We start from the raw sequence: 20,197 nt of genomic DNA on the forward strand, positions 1-20,197 counted from the left end.
TTTCAGTTCATTAACCCCCAATACTTGAGTGTATGTGTTCTGATGTGTTTGTAATTTGGATTAAACCTACAAGTAATAAAAGCTAAGTTGACAGCAGAGTCGCCTGTGTTGGCTCACTGTTGTTACTTGGTGTCAGGAACCTAGAGAGCCAAGTACCATCTAGGGTCTTGGCCTTGATCAGTCACCCCTGATATTACTTGGGGGTAGGGATATTGAGCGACTTACAGGAAAGCCTATACTCATAGCCAGAGTGCTCATGACAGGGAAAGAACATGAAGGGAAATTCAAGATGCTAGTGGTATTGTACCCCTATACAATATCTATTCTATCTATTGTATCTCTTGACCTAGGTCAGCGATTTTCAACTGTTTTCATCTCATGGCACACATAAACTAATTACTAAAATTCTGCAGCACACCAAAAAAACTATTTTTTCTTCTCGATCTGACCAAAAATATGTATAATTTTTAAAAATATATCTTTATTGATTTCAGAGAGAGGAAGGGAGAGGGAGAGAGAGAGAGATAGAAGCATCAATGATGAGAGAGTCATTGATCAGCTGCCTCCTGTATGCTCCCAACTGGGGATCGAGTCCACAACCTGGGCATGTGCCTTGATTGAGAATCGAATCACGATCTCCTGGATCCTAGGTCAATGCTCAACTGCTTAGCCACACCCGGCCGGGTAGTATAATTTTGATTGATTTACAAAAAAATAATACTAATAACTGCCTATCCTTTTCACTCAAAAGTGACATTAAAAAAAAAAATCAGGTGCTTATAGTTGTATATAAAGATTTCTGGTACCAATAATTAACCAATCAGATTCAACCTTTTTATGCTATGTGACTCTATTATTTGACCTATATATTTATGGTTCAAGACAGGGCATTCACATTGGATGGCTATTGTTAGGTTAGCTATTGTCAATTTTTTGTTTGACAATCTAAGGGAAAAAGACGACAGTGCCCTTGACTAAATAGTCAGATATTGCATGTTTTAAAAATTCTTGTGACACACCAGTTGAAAATTGCTGACCTAGGTGATGGCTACATGGGAAAGTTTATTTATCGAATACTTGCCAAAATTTATAAAGCTTTCGTTGATTTGTACACACTTATGTATTGAAATTAACATTTTTATTTAAAAATAAAAATAAGCCCGACTGGGCGTGGCTCAGCGGTTGAGCATTGACCTGGGATCCAGGCGATCAGGGTTCGATTCCCCGTCAGGGCACATGCCTGGGTTGCGGGCTCCATCCCCAGTCAGGGGCGTGCAGGAGACAGCCGATCAATGACTCTCTCATCATTGATGTTTCTATCTCTCTATCCCTCTCCTTTCCTCTCTCTGAAATCAATAAAGATATATTTTTAAAAAATAAATAAAATAAAAATAAAAATAAGAAGTTCTTAGAAATTAGAAAATATATTAGACCAAGATATAGGAACTATACTAAATAATAAATGGCATAAATAAACATATTTACACCTAGACACATTGCAGTAACACAACAAAGCATGTTCTCTCAAAAGCAGTTAGAAAAAACTGATAACCTATGAAGAAATGACAGACTAAAGACTGATTTCTCATATACAATAATAAAATCTAGAAGACGATGGAATAATATCTACTTAGTACCATGAGAAAACAACTTTGAACCAAGAATTGTACACTCATCAAAATTATATTTCAACAATGACAGCAAAATAAATATATGCTCATATATATTCATAAAAATTGCATATGTTAAACATCCATAGACATCCATTAAAGTAATTTTTCAAAGGTGTGTTCTAGGAAGATTTCTAAAAGTTCTGTATTGAAAGAAGAAATGGTGATGAACATGTCTATCTAGCTAGTTATCTATTCATCTAAATAGCGTTTAGAAAATAATTCTAATAAAGTAATGAAAATGACAGTGTAATAATTTTTTTAATACCTGGTATGTAGTGTTTAAAAATAAGAGAGATGTAAATGCTGGGTGGCAAAATTATTGAATTATGAGGGCATGATTAGAACAAAAATGTTCTAAATTCTTTATGTTTTTTTAGGAAGTGGATTAAGGTATTAGTTGCAGTTTACCAAGTATGTATCATAAAGTTTCAAGGGTAGGTAACTATAATATTAAAAAGTAACAAGTCTATCAAAAATATATCCTACTTTTTCAAAAATGTGGCTAGAGGCACCAGCCTAGCAGAGAATGTTCTCAGTCTTCCATATATGAGGTCATGGGAATAGTTCTCACCAGAACTAAGTAAAATTACAGGAGCAATATCATTTCTAGGTCTGAATTTTTAAGAAGTGAGATGCCTTTTCCATTTTCTTCTTTCTTATCCCATTGACTAAATGTAGAGAAATATGAGGTCCTAAGATTTGATAAAGCCGTCAAGGCAAAAGGAAAGAACTTGGGTCTTTGAGTCATCACATGAAATAAAGCTTCGCATTGATTATGTACCTTTGATTATCACATCAGCAAAATTATCTTTTATTGTACTAAGCAACTGAAATTTTTGAGTTTGTCACATTAGACAGCATTATCCTAGCATACATGAACCACTTCAAAAATTTAGAAACCAAGCCAGTCAATCAGGGAAATAAATGAGGAAGGTAAATAAATTTTTTAAAATGCAAAAGGAAAGAAATGAGAATAAAAACAAAACATAGAAATAGTGAGGTAAGTTAAAACAAAAAGTCAGGTGTGTAAATAAGGTCAAATATATTCATAATTATAAAAAATGTATGTAAAATTTTAAGAGAAAAACCATTAACTAACATACACTTTGAGTAAGAAAATCATAATGAAAATTTTAAATAAATAATAATGAAAAAAAAATATTTCCAATGTGTGTGGAATAATGAATGTGGTACTTGGACATTAATAGGTTTAAAACCTTGTATTAGAGTGTATTAAAAGCTGAAAATTAATGACCTAATGAACAAATTTAAGAATTAAAAAAAATAAAAACAGAATGAAGAAATTAGAAGTAAGGACTTAACAAAGGAGAGATATTAATAAAACAAACAAACAAAAATCAAAATGATGACAAAGGTCTTTTTGAAAACAAAAGGTCTTTTTTCTTTAAAGAAAACAGGGCTCTGGCCAGGCTGGTCTTGTTCAATGGTTGAGCATCAACACACACACCAAGAGGACGCCAGTTTGATTTTGGTCAGGTTGCGGGCCCTGTACCCAGCAGGAGGCGTGCAGGAGGCAGCTGATTGATGTTCTCTCTCATCCATGTTTCTCTCTCTCCCTCCTTCCTCTCTCTAAAATCAATAAACGCATATTTTTAAAAAAAGAAAACAGGGCAAGTTTGGTCAAGAAAAATGAAAGAATAAGTACAAATAAATGATGTTATGAAAGAAAAAGGGATATAACTAGAGATATTAAAGTGATTAAAGTTAACAAAAAAATATTATGGATAACTCCTTGAAAACCATTCTAACATTTTTAAATATGAAAAGTTTTCTGGAAAAATTATGTTCATAAAAAATCTAACTTAAAATTTTTTTTAAAATCTGGAATAAACTTTACCATTAAAGAAGTGAGATGTGAAAAATATTTGTATAATGACAACAGAACACTATGAAAATGTGGTTTTACAGGTAAATTTCCCCAAAGTTTCTAAAAACACATAATTCCAAATTTATACAAATTTTTAGAGAATATAAAGTGAAGAAATAGTCTCCAATTTCTTCTATGAAGGCCAATATGATCTTGATATCCAAACAAGGTAAGATAGCAAAATTGAAAGTAATTATTATACAATTTAATTTATGAACATAGATGCAATAATTCTAAACAAACATTATTGTACCAAAACTGATTCTATAGATTAAAAGATGCACATTTACATGTATGTGTATGCATATGTATGTAGGTGAATGTATAAATACTTTATGGTCTTATTTGCCTAAGAATCCAAAAGGAATTTAACTATATATGTTGTAACTTCTTTAACAGCTTAAAAGAGAAAACCCATAAGACAATCTAAATCTTTTTATAAAAATTCATTGATAAAATTTAATATCAGTCCATGTCTAAAACTTTTAGCAAAATAGGAATATAAAGAAATCTTATTAAACTGACAAGTTTTCTAACAAGAAATTTTATAGTGTAAGGGAGTCAAAATTTTAGCTCTACTCTCTTAGGATTTTCAGCTGGTTCTGATAATTAAATTAACATACAACAGATTAACAGAAGAAAAGCATACAACTTTGTTTAATATAAGATTTACATGACATGGGAGCCCTCATAAGGAAATAAAGACTCAAAGTGACAAAACCCAAATGCTTTTACATCAGGTAGAACAAAGAGAAGCAATTGTGGAAAACTACTTAAAATATATGTGGAGGCTAAAGGAAAACAAAATAAGTTAGTAAGATCTGCTTGTACAGAATTCTCTCATCTTGGATTTCTCTTTTCTGGTGATAAAAATGTTTCTTTCTGCCTGTTATAAAGAGGACATTTTTTGCATATGAGTTTTATCTCTTGCTTTTAGGAAGGGGAGGTCAGAGAGCTCCTCTTCCAACTACTGTTTTTATTTTAGCTTAAAATAATCCTTACGCTAAAGTTGCATATTTTTTGGAGTAGCATATTCTACCTTTAATAGGAAACATGAGTCTTAAAGGGAAAATTTTACTGTACAATCAAAAACAAGACAAGCATGCATATTTCACTTTATTTATTGAGTATCATATTGGATGTTATGGCCAATCTGGAAAAGCAAAAAAATCAAGGCATGTATGGAAAATAGATAAATTTTTAGGTGATGTGATTGTCTACATTGGGACGCTGAAGTAATTCATGATTAACATTTTAATGTTGAGAATTTAGAAAGATGGCCAGAAATGGAGTCAAACTGAAAAGCAAAACAAAACCTCTTTCACATGTCTGTACTGCAGCAACTAAGTTTTATGAAATCATACAAAGATGTAATTTTAAATAGCTTCTACTCATCCTATTTGTAAAAAGTTATTTTGTCATTGTTGAATGAGAAATAATTGTCTGGAAAAAACATAGATCATGGCCTCATAATATTGTGGGTTTACTTGATATTGAAAATAATGAATTTCTAATGGTACTAATTCATCTTACTTTATAATTTTTTGTGGAAGCATTCTACTACTTAGGGCAGGCCAGGAGAGTAGGAGAGTGAGTCTTCTAGGAATGACTTTTTCCAAAAAACAAAATGTGAAAAAGACAGAGTAATAGACTCCAGAAGTAGCCTTAGAAAGCTGACCTTCAAAATTAAATTCTGGGATTGACTTCTCACTCACATATTTGAGGACCCTAAAGATAATCTTCTTGGCAGGAAAAAACTGGACATTAAGTGACTCTTTGGCAATCCTGAATTATGTGTTGTATAATTTAAAAACTATACATTTGGATATGCACAGTAGCAAAACTTTATAAAATGTATATGATGTATACAAGAATGGTCTTTTACAAGTCCAGAAAGTGCAAGTAAAACAGCTGTGTAGAAAGCTTAGACTACTATTCTTGCTGCATTGCTACTTCACCAAAAACTCAGTCCAATGGCCTCAGGGGAGATTCTCTTTTAACCAATTCATTGAGGAGCAAAAAAGTGAAGTCTTAGTTTAGAGATGGATTTCCATGAAAGCAGCACCATAGATGACACTGCACTGCAGTCCCACTAAGAGGTGGCCTTGAAAAACAGTGTTGAAGAAACAGTCTTCCAGTGGGCAGAATTTAGCTTTAAAATTTTCATGGGGGGAGAAATTACCTCAGGTATGGATCTAAAATGATTCATAAACCATGGCTAATGATTTTGCCTGTTGGTCAAAGACTGAAAAGAATGCAACTGGAAGATCAATGGCGAACAAGTGAGGTATGGGAATGGATCTTTTGGAATAGGTATATAGCATGAACACATACATGAGCCACATGACTGCCCACCTGTAGAAATCCACTGTGGAACATGATCTTTAATTGGGTGGACAAATTGACCTATCTTGAATGCCAGTTAGTCTTCCCTCACCACCATGGCACTTATTCAATTAGATCATAAACCAAGTGTCTGTGGTGGCAGGGATTGATACTATGTATGAGCTGAAAAACATGGACTTCCTTTCATCAAGGCCAAAAAACAGAAAAGTATCATTTTACTAATATTTAAAAAATTAAAACAATGGTGGAGTAATCATTGAAAATATGAAAAGGGAAAAAAATTAAGAGATTTGACACAATCCAGACTTGTTGAGTGTATAGAAGAAAGGTCAATCTCAAATGTTATGATGCAATCTTTCTGGGATATCTTAGCAATATGAATCAATATGTAAAATTTCCATTACTTTTAAAATATAGAACAAAAACTGACTTTAAGAAGTTTAAACTAAGGGGACAATTGTTCATGTCTGAAAATATGAACACATCTTAGGGCATATGGGATGGAAAAAGGTGAAGGAATTAGCCAAAAAACATATGCATAGCCCATAGACACAGACAACAATGTGCTGAGGGCCAGAGGGAGAGGAGGGCAGAGTCTGGGTGGAGGGGAAGAAAGGGGTAGAAAATGGGGGATATCTGTAATAATGTGAACAATAAAAATAAAATATAACTTTTTTTAAAAAAAGAAAATATGCATACATCTTAAGACAAAATTTATGGTAGAGAAAACTTGAAAAATCACCCAAATGCCTCTTGATGGGACTTCATTAAAGTAATTTTGGTACATAAATAGTGTACCATTATTAAAAATTATAACATGTAGTTCTATTTCCTGGAACATGTACAAATCATATCATTCATTGAGTAAAGAAGAATGTTGCAGTACATCAATTCTCTTATTTATGTAAACTCCTATACATATATTGCATGTCTTTTCTGTAACAAGTGATGAGATCTCTAATGATTTTTATTTTTCTTATACTATTTTTTTTTGGCATTTTGATTTTTACAATGAAAATGCATTGTTTTTATGAAGCACTCATGCTATTTTACAGAAAAAAGTTTATTTTCTTTGAAATATGCTTTAAAAATATGTCATGTAATCCTATTGGATTTGTACTTAATTAGTAGGAACAGATATATAGTGCTTTCAACCTTACTGCAAATTATATAATTTACTTCTTCCATTTTTTCCAATAGAAAAAAATTTCAAATAAAATTGCACCTCTAAGTCATTATTATTAGCTTCTTTAAAAATGGAGTTGATGTATGACTCTTACTGATAAAATAAAAATCTGTAATAAAGTTGCTTTAATCTTTGTTACTTACTTTCCCATCCAAATTTCTAGGAAAAAGCCCAATTCATATGGCACTATTATCCTTAGAGTTAATCTTTTAAGAATTTGTTTTGGATCTTCTAAAATGGCTGATTGGGTTTGATTTTTGTTAGATCATATTTTAGGGGAAAGTTCAGTATTTTAATAAATATTTTGAAGAAATATTACTAAATTAGTACTGTAAATTGATTGGATCATATCTTTTCTTACCATATTTTATGGGTGTTTTAAATGGTACAATTTATTACACATAAAGGAGTTCATTCTCTCTATATTTAGTACTTCACAATTTTTTGTCTAGTATTTTTACTGCTATGAAGAAAATTAAAACTATAATTGCAAGAATTGACAGTCTTATGGACTCTTCTAGATGTGCGCCATTATAAAACTTTTCAGCTTTCAAGTATATGTTTGGAGTGAAAGAAAGCTAGGAAGGAACATAATATCATGTCACTAACATTTTTGCTGTCTTTTCATTTGGGGTTTTCAATACAAGACATGTAAATTTGAATTTCAGATAAAGAATAGTTTAGTAAAAGTATGTTGCAAATAGCATGGGAACATGTTTTTTGGTGACTCACAGTACTTTCAATTTTTTCTCAAACGCACTATTATTTTTCACCACTGTGAATCCTGTAGGTCATAAAATTCAGTTGGTGGGGGGGAGTTAACCTAAACACATTTGTATATCTGTCACTTTGATGGTGTGAGGAAGGCCAGGCTCACCAGGAAATGGATACTACTGAACTAACCATGTGTTTCCCAAGTATATGGCTGACATCTTCAAATAAGAATATGTATAGGAAATATTTTGCCTTAATTATTGCAACTGAAAGCACTAAAGCACACTTCACATACATAGGTAACATTCTTGTGAATGAAATGCATTAAAATAAATTTATATATTCTCATATATAATTTTTAATTGTACTACTGATGATAGGTTTATAAAAATATATGATGTGTCTGTATTTTTACTTAATTCTGAACATATTTTTCACTGAAATAGGTTATTAATAACTAATTTAAAATATCATAGTAAAGTGTTCATATAAAGCAGGGAAAGAGTTAAGAAACAAAAATTAGAGCAGAGACAGTATTGGGAAGTGATATGTTTATACTTTAGTTGTCAGACAAAAAAAGCTTTGAAAATTATTCACCACCGTTTAGACATTAAATATCTTTTAGCCAAATAGTGTTGCATTTTTAAGATAGAGTATATTACTTGGCAAATAAAGAAGTGGACACAGCTACACAGCAAATGAATCTTGTCTGATGGCAGTCATCCAGACTAATGTAGATGGTTTTGGTTAGCAAAATTCCACAATGACCCCCTAACAACCCCATCTGACTCTCCTAAACTGTGAATATGGCAACGTGCCCATGATTACATTACTTTACATGGCAAAAGAGATACTGCAGGTGCAATTAATATTACTAATTATTGACTCAGTTACTTGAAAGGCCCATTCTAATCACATGAGCCCTTGAAAAGCAAAGTTTTCTCTGGTTGGTAGCAGAAAAGAGAGTCAGACAGATTGAAAGCATGGGGATCCAGCACACCATTGAAGGTAGAGGGGCCACATACAAGGACCTGAGAGTGACCTCTAGAAACTGAGAGCAGTCTTTGAGCAATAGCCAGCCAGAAAACAGGGATGATGGTCCTACAACTGCAAGGAACTGAATTCTGCCAATAACTGGAATTAGCCTAGAAACAGAGCTTCCCCAGAGCTTCCAGCCAGGATGCCACCTCTGCCAACAGCTTGATTTCAGTCTTGTGAGACCCTGAGCAGAGACCCCAGGAAGGAACATAATATGATGTCACTAACATATTTTTGCTGTCTTTTCGTTTGGGATTTTCAATACAAGACATGTAAATTTGAATTTCAGATAAAGAATAGTTTAGTAAAACTAATGTGTCTGAAATTCTGGCTTACTCAACTGTGAGCTAATAAATGGGTCTTGTTTTAAGCTATCACAGATTAGTTAGTTTGTTGAACAGCAATATAAAATTAATGCAATGGCCAAGCTAGCAGGGTGATCGAAAAAAATATATTTGCATAATATACATCATACAAAAAATATATCTAGTCCCTTCCTGATTTTTGTTTGTTTGTTTGTTTTCTCAATCCTTCAGTTTAGATAGGTTATGCCTTGGGGGGGTGGGAGGGGGAGAGAATAACCTAAGTACTTATATGCATGTATGCATAACTCATGGACACAGAATAGTGTGGGGCAGGCCAGGGGGCGCTTCAGGGTAGGGGGGATCAATGTGAGATAAAGGGGACATTTGTAATACTTTCAACAATAAAAATAAATTAAAACGAAAAAAATAAAATAATAAAAAACAAGGGACTTGTTGAAATAACAATAAGAAAAACTTGCCATTCTTTTCTGAGGCTTTTGAGGAAAACTATCTGTACATTATTGAAACCAGAGCCATATGAAGCATTACATATGATTTTGTTAAGATAATTGACAACTTATTGCCATGATCCTCCCATGCTAAATTGATAGTTGATCTAGAACAAGCTGAAAGAAAAAGCCATTTCAACGAGTGCTTTTAGGTCGTGAGTTTATGCTGAAGATTATAAAACTGCTGCCAAAATTTTATACCATTCAGAGCTCATTAAGATCAAAATATGCCAGGTTTTAAGTAAGCACTTCTCAGCCTTCTTTCCTAATATAAATCTCACAAGGCAACCTCTGCTTATACCGCCACTAAATCTACATTTAGTCGTCCCTCTGAATTTCACTTAGGGTCTCCTTAGTCTAAGGACAAGTGGAAAAGCTCTGACTCATGCTGTCTAGGTGACCCAAGTGCAAAGGTCATAATAGGATTTTATACCACACACTTCTAGCAAATACTGTGATGAAAGCATCTGTGATAAATTGTGACAAAATAAACACTTCTAAAGTCTGTGCAGTATTGACTATAGGCAGGCTGCAAGCAGGAGTGATTGGAGGGGAATTTCCCTTGCTTTCAAACATAGAATTTCCTAAGTGAAAAACCTGAGAGCCTTCTTAGTCATACTTAATAGCTATATTAGCAAGTTTTACCTAAAAGGATGTCAATTTAATGAAGAATGTCTGTTTTGTATAAGGAGACACTGTTCTGTTTAGGGCACATCCACACTTTAAATTAGTAAGGGTTAATTGAGGCAATTAAACTGCACATCTCAAATTAGAATGACATTCCAGTTACAAGAAGTTATAGGTATTCTGCCAAAGGAGACATGATCACTTAAACATAATTAGAATGTGGGCTCCCATGTTGAACCATGTGCCTTATTATCTAGAAGCTGGGGAAGGGGCAGAAATGACGAGTTTTATAAGATCCTACTCTTAAAAATAGGCACATATAAAGACAAATGAATCTTTATTTGTTTAGCTCTGTGACTGAAATTTCAAAAATTGAATGATTAATGAATATTTAGTGAACTCCTACCATGAACCTAACACTCAAAGATAAAAGTATGTCTGACTCAATATGCAGAATTAGATGGCTCTCTGCACATTTGTATGCTTTCCAGCCTTTTGCTAGATGGGTTATTGTTTTCCCTTTTACTCTTTTGCTTTTATTATAATTTGGTGAATATTCCAGAGGACTCAAAATTGAATTATTTTAGATTTTACTAAGGTAGTAATTTTTATGTCAGATTTCCAGTGAGTTGAGTTCAGAAGTGTAATAGATAAATCTCAGATGTTCATTGCAGACTTTGATCCTTCCATCTTCCTTATTAGGCTTTGGGTCGTGGTATCACAGGCATTACAGGCACTGAAAGAATCTTAGCTTTCCTTTTTAAGAACTAACCAGGTTAATCCCCTCCCAACTGCCCAACGCTCATCAATTTAGGCAAAATATAAGGGGAGTGGGGAGAATAGACAAGGTACAATTATTTTTTGAAATTTGCAGTCTCATAAAATCCTGGATTCATCTAAAGAGAACTTAGTATCTGGTTTGATTCAGTGTTTGTACATGGTGGCCCAGCTGTTCTTTGGTTCCTCTGGCTTAAAACTTTTCTCAGCAGCAGCAAAAACAAAAGCTTTCAAGGGAAAGTCTATTGTGATGATTGAGTCTTTTTTTTTTTTTTTTTTTTGCAACATACAACAGCTGTTCTTTTTCCAAAGAATCTCTAGCTATTCAATGCCCTCTAATTCAATTCCCAGAATTACTTCTATGCTACTTCCCACCTGGTTAATAATAGCTTCAAATATATCTTCAGAAATCCTTAAAGCTTATTCTTGCATGCAATACACAGGTATGAAACCTACTGTGCTTCCCACTCAACCTTTAAAAACTTGTCTCTTAATTTCCTAAACTTTTTATGATTTTAATATCTCAATCCTATTTTTTCTTTTCATTTATTTTATGATAGAGCCATGACAAGCCTAAAGACAAAGACTATAGATCAGCTTTTGCCCTGGTGATTCAACATATGGCTAACATCTCACTATAGTTATTTAGTGATGTAAGTTGTGCAGACTTAGAATAATTATTCTTCATTTTTCATGCTACTTTATCATTATTAATCTGCGTATAATCTTTTACTTAACATGTATCTATTTATGTATGCATGAATATATGTAGGTACCTATTATCTACCACTATATATATTTAGTTCTAATAAAATGAAAACCTGTGAATCCACTACAAACATGAGATGTAAAATAATAACAATATCTTTCATCTTCTTATGTGCAACCCTCAACATCTCTTTGTCTCCTCCAAAAGAGATGACCACTTTCCTAAATCTCATATTTATCATCCCACCATTTCCTTGCTTTATTAAAAGCATATTTTCACCAACAGCATATTTCACAGACCTAAAACAAACATTTTGAAAATTTATATGGAACCAAAAAAAGACCCCGAATAGCTGCAGCCATCTTGAGAAAAAAGAACAGAGTGGGAGGGATCACATTACCAGACTTCAAACTGTATTACAAACCCACTGTAATCAAAACGGCCTGGTATTGGTACAACAACAGGCATATAGATCAATGGAACAGAACAGAGACCCCAGAAATAGACCCACGCCATTATGGTCAGTTAATATTTGACAAAGGAGGCAAGAGCATCCAATGGAGTAAGGACAGTCTCTTCAATAAGTGGTGCTGGGAAAATTGGACAGATACATGCAAAAGAATGAAACTAGACCACCAACTTTCACCATACACAAAAATAAACTCAAAATGGATAAAAGACTTAAATGTAAGTCACAAAACCATAAAAATCCTGGAAGAAAACATAGGCAGTAATGTCACAGAACATCCCTCGTAGTGGAATTTTCACTGATACAACTCCTAGGGCAAGAGAAACAAAGGAAAAAATAAACATATGGGACTACATCAAACTAAAAAGCTTCTGCACAGCAAAAGAAAACAGCCTCAGAATACAAAGGAACCCCACGGTCTGGGAAAACATGTTTGCCAAGGATGAATCTGATAAGGGGCTAATTTCCAAAGTGTACAAAGAACTCATAGCACTCAGCAAGAGGAAGACAAACAACCCAATTAAGAAATGGGCAAAGGACTTGAATAGACAATTCTCCAAGAGGACATACAGATGGCCAAGAGACACATGAGAAAATGCTCGACATCGCTAATCATCAGAGAGATGCAAATTAAAACCACAATGAGGTATCACTTCACACCTGTCAGAATGGCTGCCATCAATAAATGAACAAACAACATGTGCTGGCGGGGGTGTGGAGAAAGGGGAGCCTAGCACACTGCTGGTGGGAGTGCAGACTGGGGCAGCCACTGTGGAAAACAGTATGGAGGTTCCTCAAAAAATTAAAAATGGAGCTGCCGTTTGACCCAGTGATTCCACGCCTAGGAATGTATCCTAAGAATCCTGAAACATTCATCAGAAAGGATATATGTACCCCTATGTTCACAACAGCACAGTTTACAATAGCTAAGATCTGGAAACAGCCCAAGTGCCCATCAGTAGATGAGTGGATAAAAAAACTGTGGGACATTCACACCATGGAATACTATGCAGCTGTAAAGAAGAAGAATCTCGTACCCTTTGGGACAGTATGGATGGACCTGGAGAATATTATGCTGAGTGAAATAAGCCAGGCAGCGAAAGACAAATATCCCATGATCTCGCTTATACGTGGAATCTAAAGAACTTAATAAACTGATGAATAGAATAGATTCAATGGCATGGAAGCATAGATGAGACTGACGAATGTCAGAGGGATGGAGGAGGGCGGGTGGGTGGAGGGGGAGAGAGTAACCAAAGAATTTATATGCATATATACACAACCCAAGGACATGGACAATGGTGGGGAGAGGGACTGGGGAGGGGGAAGGAACGGGGTGGAATGGGTCATTGGGGAGAAAAAAGGACATCTGTAATATTTTAAACAATAATAAAATTTAAAATAATAATAATAATAAAAAATAAAAGCATATTTTCATATCTACATATGTAGATATTTACATCTATATACAGGTTGAGGCAAAAGTAGGTTTATAGTTGTGAGTATCCAAAGCACAGAGTTTATTTTTGTATTATTATTTATTAATTATTATATTATTTTCCATACGAGCAACTGTAAACCTACTTTTGCTCCATTCTGTATTTTCCAACCATAATGGCCTTCATTAAATTCTTGGCCAAACATTTTTTAAATAATTCTCTTATTTTTGGTAAGTTTGGATTTACAAAAAAAAGTTGTGAAGAAGGTCCCATATTCTTTGAATTAATTTCCCTTATCATTAACCACTTATATTAGTATGGTATGTTTGTCAGAATTAATGAACCTACATTGATGCATTATTATTTTATTCAAGTTCCTCATTTTCCCCTAATATTCTTTTTCTTCAGTTTTAGGATTCCACCCAGGATACTGCAGTACATGTAATTATCATTATCTCCTTAGGCTCCTTTTGGCTGTGACTATTTCCAAGACTTGATTTTAATCACCTTGATGGTTTTGAAGAGCACTGGTCAGGCATTTTACAGGTTTCCCCTCAATTTGTCGGACATTTTTCTCATTATTAAACTAGAATAATGTGTTTTGGGGAGGAAGGTCACAGAGGTAAAGTGCCTTTGACATCACATCACATCAAAGGTAGATGTTATCTACATGGCTTATGAACTGTTGCTCTTGATCATCTGGTTGAAGTAGAGTTTGCTGGGTGTTACCACTCTAGAGGTACTCTCTGCCTCCTTCCATATTGTACTGTTTAGAAAGAGGTCGCTATGCAAAACCTCCCTATGTCTTTTGTCATAGCGAGTTATATTCCCCTTCCTTAGGGTGGATCATCACCATGCTTTACTTAGAATTTGTCTTATCACTCCCATTTAATAATTTATTCAGTCATTTATTTATATAATTTGGACTCATATAGTCTTCTTTTATATTATAACTTGCAATCTAATACTATTATGGTCATTGTGTTACTCAGATTGCTCCAGAAACTTGCCATTGGGAACATTTGTTATTACTATTTCTCTTTTAGTGATGCATATAATTGGGAACTCATCATTATGTGGGAATGTCTTTTACTTGGCTTCTCTGACCCTTTGATATAGTTCCACTCATCCCACTAATGTTTTTTATTTCTTTTTCTATTGAGCACATTTTAACTTTCTGGAGCTCCAAGATGCTTCGGGCTCACCTTGTATATTTCCTGCATCATTCCTAGAACAAGCCAATTCTCCAAGAAGACTTTTACTGCAGAATGATATTAGAAACCAAGAATTTGGCACTAACAATAATCTTTGCTACTGGCCTATTGCATTTTTTTGGGCACCTGGGGGCGGGTGTACTTCTATGCATAATTACCTGTATCTAAATTAAGTTACACGTGAGTTCATGCTTATGTCTCCAACGCTAACCTATTAGCACATTGATCACTATATTCTCCACCCCTTGCTTATCTGTAAATGCACTCCAATCATGAGAAATCTGACTTCCACCGTCTCCCAACTCCTTACTTGTTATTTTCAGTATACATTTATTGCAGTATCACAATTGTTAACCTACGCATCTGAACAAAACCATTTTTCCAGCTACAGTACAGTGCTATGCACTTTTTTTTTTGGCCTTAAGCATTAAACTCCACTCATTCCCAAAGTTACATAGGTCAGCACATTTTACTTCACTCTCCTAAATGAGATTGTACCACATCTTTGTAATACTGTCATATTGTTTTGTCATATTCTACATCCTATCAATGGATATCCTACCCTCTTATATAAATTTTAATTTTGCACCCATTGTTGTTTACTCTTTGTAACAAGCTGAAAAATTCAATGGGCTTTGATAAATGCATATGCCATGTACTCACCATTATGGTAGTATTCTGTTTCATCCCCAGCTGAGTGTAACGCATTTCAATTCTGACACTAGCTGCCTGGAGTTAGTATTGAACTCCACATATTTAAGCACTCAGTCATCCACAGAACTGCCCTTGCTTCTGACATCAGCCACACTTCAGGGACTCTTCAGGTCCCCTGCACTCCTGATTGGCTACAAATGTGGAGATTCCCATGAGTTCCTCAGATTTTGTTTATGTGGGAATGTCTTTTTAAAAAAATTTCCCTGCATTTTAAAGGACAGTTTTGTCAGCTATAGAATTCTCCATTAACATTTTTCTGTTTCAGCACTTTAAATATATCATCCCACTGCCTTCTGGCCTCCAAGATTTTTGCTAAGAAATCCACTGATATTCTTAGAAAGGATTCCTTATTTGTGGTGACTCACTTTGGTTTTGATTATTTCAAGCTTGTCTTTTGACAATTTAATTATAATGTGCCTCAGTGTGGGTCACCTTCGTGTTTTTTCTTTTTGGAGTTCATTAAGCTTGTTTAGCTTTTAGATTCATGTGTTTCCTCAATTAGGGAACATCTGGGCCTTTTATTTATTAAAATAACTTCCCTGTTCCTTTTAATCTTATGTCCTTCTGGGGCTCCCATAATTTATATTTTTGCCCTTTATAGTCTGCCGTAAATCTATTAGGATCTGTTCTATATTCTTCATTCTTTTGTTTGTTTGTTTTCTTCTCACATTAAATAATTTCAAATGACCAATATTTAGGTTGTTAATTCTTCCTTCTGTTTGCCTAAGTCTGCTTTTGAAGCCCTCTTGTAAATTTTCCAATTCAGTTGTTGAGTTTTTCAGCACAAAAAATTGTTTGGTTTCCATTTATAATATTTATCTCTTTGTTGGTATTCACATTTTGTTCATATAGTGTTTTCCTGATTTCCTTTTTATTTTGTGTGTGTTTTTCTCTAGTTCTTTGAGCATGTTTAAATTAGTTATTTTAAAGTCAGATTTAGTAAGTCAGTGCCTGTGTTTCTCCAGGGATGGTTTTTGCCATTTTATTTTCTACCCTTGCATGTGTCATCTTTTCCTGTTTCTTTGCATGCTCTGTGATTTTGTTGTTGAAAATTGAGCCTCCTCTTCCAGTCTTTGCAGACTGCCTCTGGGCCAGGGATATCCTTCACTAATTAGCAGGGCATTTTTTGAGCCTTGGAAACAGCTCAAGATAAAAATTGAAGGTCTTCTTAGAGCTTTTCTGAGCGTGAGTCTTGCTTGGGCCTGTGAATGCTGTGTGTGTGTGTGTGTGTGTGTGTGTGTGTGTGTGTGTGTGTGTGTTTGTGTATCTTTTATTGTTTAATTTTTTAATTAAATGTATTGGGGTGACACTGGTTAATAAAATTGTATAGGTTTCAAGTGTACAATTCTATATTTTGTATTGTGTGTTCACCCAAACTGAAATCTTTTCCATCACTAGTTACCATTTATCCCCCCTTTACCCATTTTAACCTGTCCCCAACCCTCTTTTCCTCTAGTAATCATGATACTATTGTCTGTGTCTATGAGGGATTTTTTGTTTGTTTGTTTGTTTTTCCTTAATCCTTTCACCTATTTCGCCCAGCCAGCCAATGCCTCTCCCCTCCGTCAGCTTGCACAGCTGCTTTTAAATGTTTTTAGTTCCCAAAGAGTCTCGCAATAGCTTTTCTTTGAGACCTTACATTTTTTATTATATATCTTCACTCATATTCTCTTACCCTAGGTATTTGTGGTTCTTTGCCTCTCTGAAGCATTTGCCAGCAATGCCCACTTCTTTTGGTTGCATTTCTCTGCTGGAGCTCCAAGGTAGCTTAAACAGAGACTAGTCCTTCAGACAGATGCCCAAACACATTAGAACATTGTAAAAATGTCTTCTCTGCTGCCTCCAAGCTTAAGGAGGGAATTTGGAACTGGGCTGTCAGTTTCTACTCACCAAGACCATGCTATGTTAGGTAAGAAGTGGTCAAAAGTAAACAAAAACACTATAACATTTTCTACTTGGTTTTCTTTTTCAGAAGGGGTGTTTGTTAGGCTGCTGTTAACATTTGGTTGTGTCCAAAGCTCCCACGAAGTCATGTTGACCGCATTTGGTTCCAATTTCCCACAATAAAGGTGAAGATTTTACTTTTCTTTGTAGTTTTTGCTATTTATATTTTGATATGTTTATATGGTGTAATAGTCAGGGTTCTCCAGAGAAACAGGATCAATAGGACTCATATAGCTATGTATAGTAAAAATATCCCAGAAAGAGATTATAGTGCTTCAACTGTCTACTTTTGGTGGCGACTACATATCAGACAGAATGATCTGTAATCTAGGTCCAAACATTTTCTTTTTCTGTCAACGGATTGCAAGCAACTTCCCATGAGGCCATAAATGCAAGCTGGAAGAGAGAAGACTATGTAGCAGAAGTGGGGATCATGGACATTTGGGTTACTTCTTCATGTACCTTGGGCCTTCAGGGCCTATTTGGAACCAACCATATATATATACAACCTCTATTTAATAAAGGAGTTTGGCTACATACACCAAATTTCATGGCTTGGTTGATTAAATATCATCCAGTAAATTCCTGTAGTAGGCCAACAGCTATTTCTCAAAATGGAAGCACAGTAGTCCCCCTTTTCTGCAGAGGATATATTGCAAGACCCCCAGTGAGTACCTGGAATTGCAGATAGTACTGAATCTTATATATACTATTTTTTCCTATACTTATATACCTATGATAAAGTCTAATTCATAAATTAAGCATAGTAAGATATTAACAACAACAAATAATAATAAAATAGAACAATTATAACAAAATATGGTAATAAAAGTTATGTGAATTTGGTCTCTCTCTTTCTCAAAATATCTTATTGTACTATACTCACCTTTATAGTGATATGAGATGATGTGTGTAATGATGTGAGATGATATAATGCTTAGGTGATGACATGAAGTGACATGAATGACAGGCATTGTGATGTAGCATTAACCTACTATAAGAGTTACTTGAATGCAAGAAATGTGGCACCACAAGAATCTATCTGATAACTGAGGTGGTCTCTAAGTGAATAATGGGTAGGTAACATATATGCTGGACAAAGGGATAATTCATACCTGTGTGAGATTGAGAGGGACAGCACAAGATTTCATCATGCTACTCAAAATGGCACACAATTTACAACTTATGAATTGTTAAGAGGCCATTAAAGCATTAAAGATGGTGGTGGACTAAGGGAAAGCTACGCTGACACTCTCCTGGGACAAAACTGGAATTACAAATAAAATATAGGAAAACAATCCTGAATAATGACCTGCAACTGAAGACAAGCTGGAGAGCACCCTCATAACCAAAGAGGAACAGTGGATACTGCACAGAGACTAGCAGGAAGTGTGGAGGCGAGTGAGGGCTGCCTGGGCTCCTACAGGCAGCAGCTAAAGGTCTAGAGTGATATCTCAGCTGTGGAGGGTTTCAACTGAGGATTCTGTGGCTTAAAACCCAGGCTGGGCTTCCCAGTCAAGAGTATGAGAACTGAGAAAGGTGCTCACATAACATCTGGCTGTGAAAAGCAGCAGGGTTTCTGTCTGCCAAGGAGAGACTGCTGGAAATGCAAGCACCCTCTTAAAGGGCCAATGCAGTTTCGTATATAGCCACTTACCTTGGGCTCCAGCAGAGGGAGGGCAGAGTGGACTGGAGCTGTGTGAGTACACTCTAGAGTTGTGGGCTCTGGAGATAGAGCTCAAATGCTTCACCCTGGTGGAAAACCTCTCACCCTACCCAGTGCAGTTTCTACAGCCTGATACTCATTTAGAGAACCAGATTAATCAGCCTGCAGCCAGAGGCAGACTTCAAAGTGCTTTGAGTCTTTGCCTGATCTGCTTCTGGACCAAAACCTTGGAAAAGCAGATTTTGTTGTACATCTTGGTCTTGTCCAAATGCACAAAGCCCCAACAGAGGGGACCTTAAGCCATGGGTTGTTGATAACTCCAAACAAGGTACACAAGGCCAGTCACAAACAGTGTCTGAATTTGGCCTGCACCAGAAACCTTCCAAAAAGACTGAGAGTCCTAGCAGGCTTACCTAATGCATAGAAACAAACCCAAATAGGCAGCCAAAATGGGGAGACAAGAAAACAACATCCAAATGAAAGAACAGGAGAAGTCTTCAGAAAAATAGTTAAATGAAATGGAGATAAGCAATCCATGAGATATAGAGTTCACAATACCAATTGTAAGGCTGCTCAACAGCATGAAAAAAAAGTATGGAAACTATGAAAAATGAGCAGTCAGAAATGAAGAATGACATACCAGAGATAAAGAATACATTGGAGGGAATAAACAGCAGATTAGAGGAAGCTGAGAATAGGATCAGTGAATTAGAAAACAGGGTAGAAAAAATCACTCAATCAGAGGTCTAAACAGAAAAAACAATTTAAAAAAACAGGAGGACAGTCTAAGGGAGCTGTGGGACAACATGAAATGTAACAATATTCACATGATAGGACTGCCAGAAGAGGTCAAAAGTAAGCAAGGTTTAGAGAACATGTTTGAAGAAATAATGGAAGAAAACTTCCCTAACCTGGTCAAGGAAAATGTCATACAAGTTCAGGAGGCTCAGAGAGCCCCAAGCAAGAAGAACCCAAAGAG

Source organism: Miniopterus natalensis, chromosome X (assembly GCF_054644295.1).
Source record: "Miniopterus natalensis isolate mMinNat1 chromosome X, mMinNat1.hap1, whole genome shotgun sequence".
NCBI classification, from domain to species: domain Eukaryota; kingdom Metazoa; phylum Chordata; class Mammalia; order Chiroptera; family Miniopteridae; genus Miniopterus; species Miniopterus natalensis.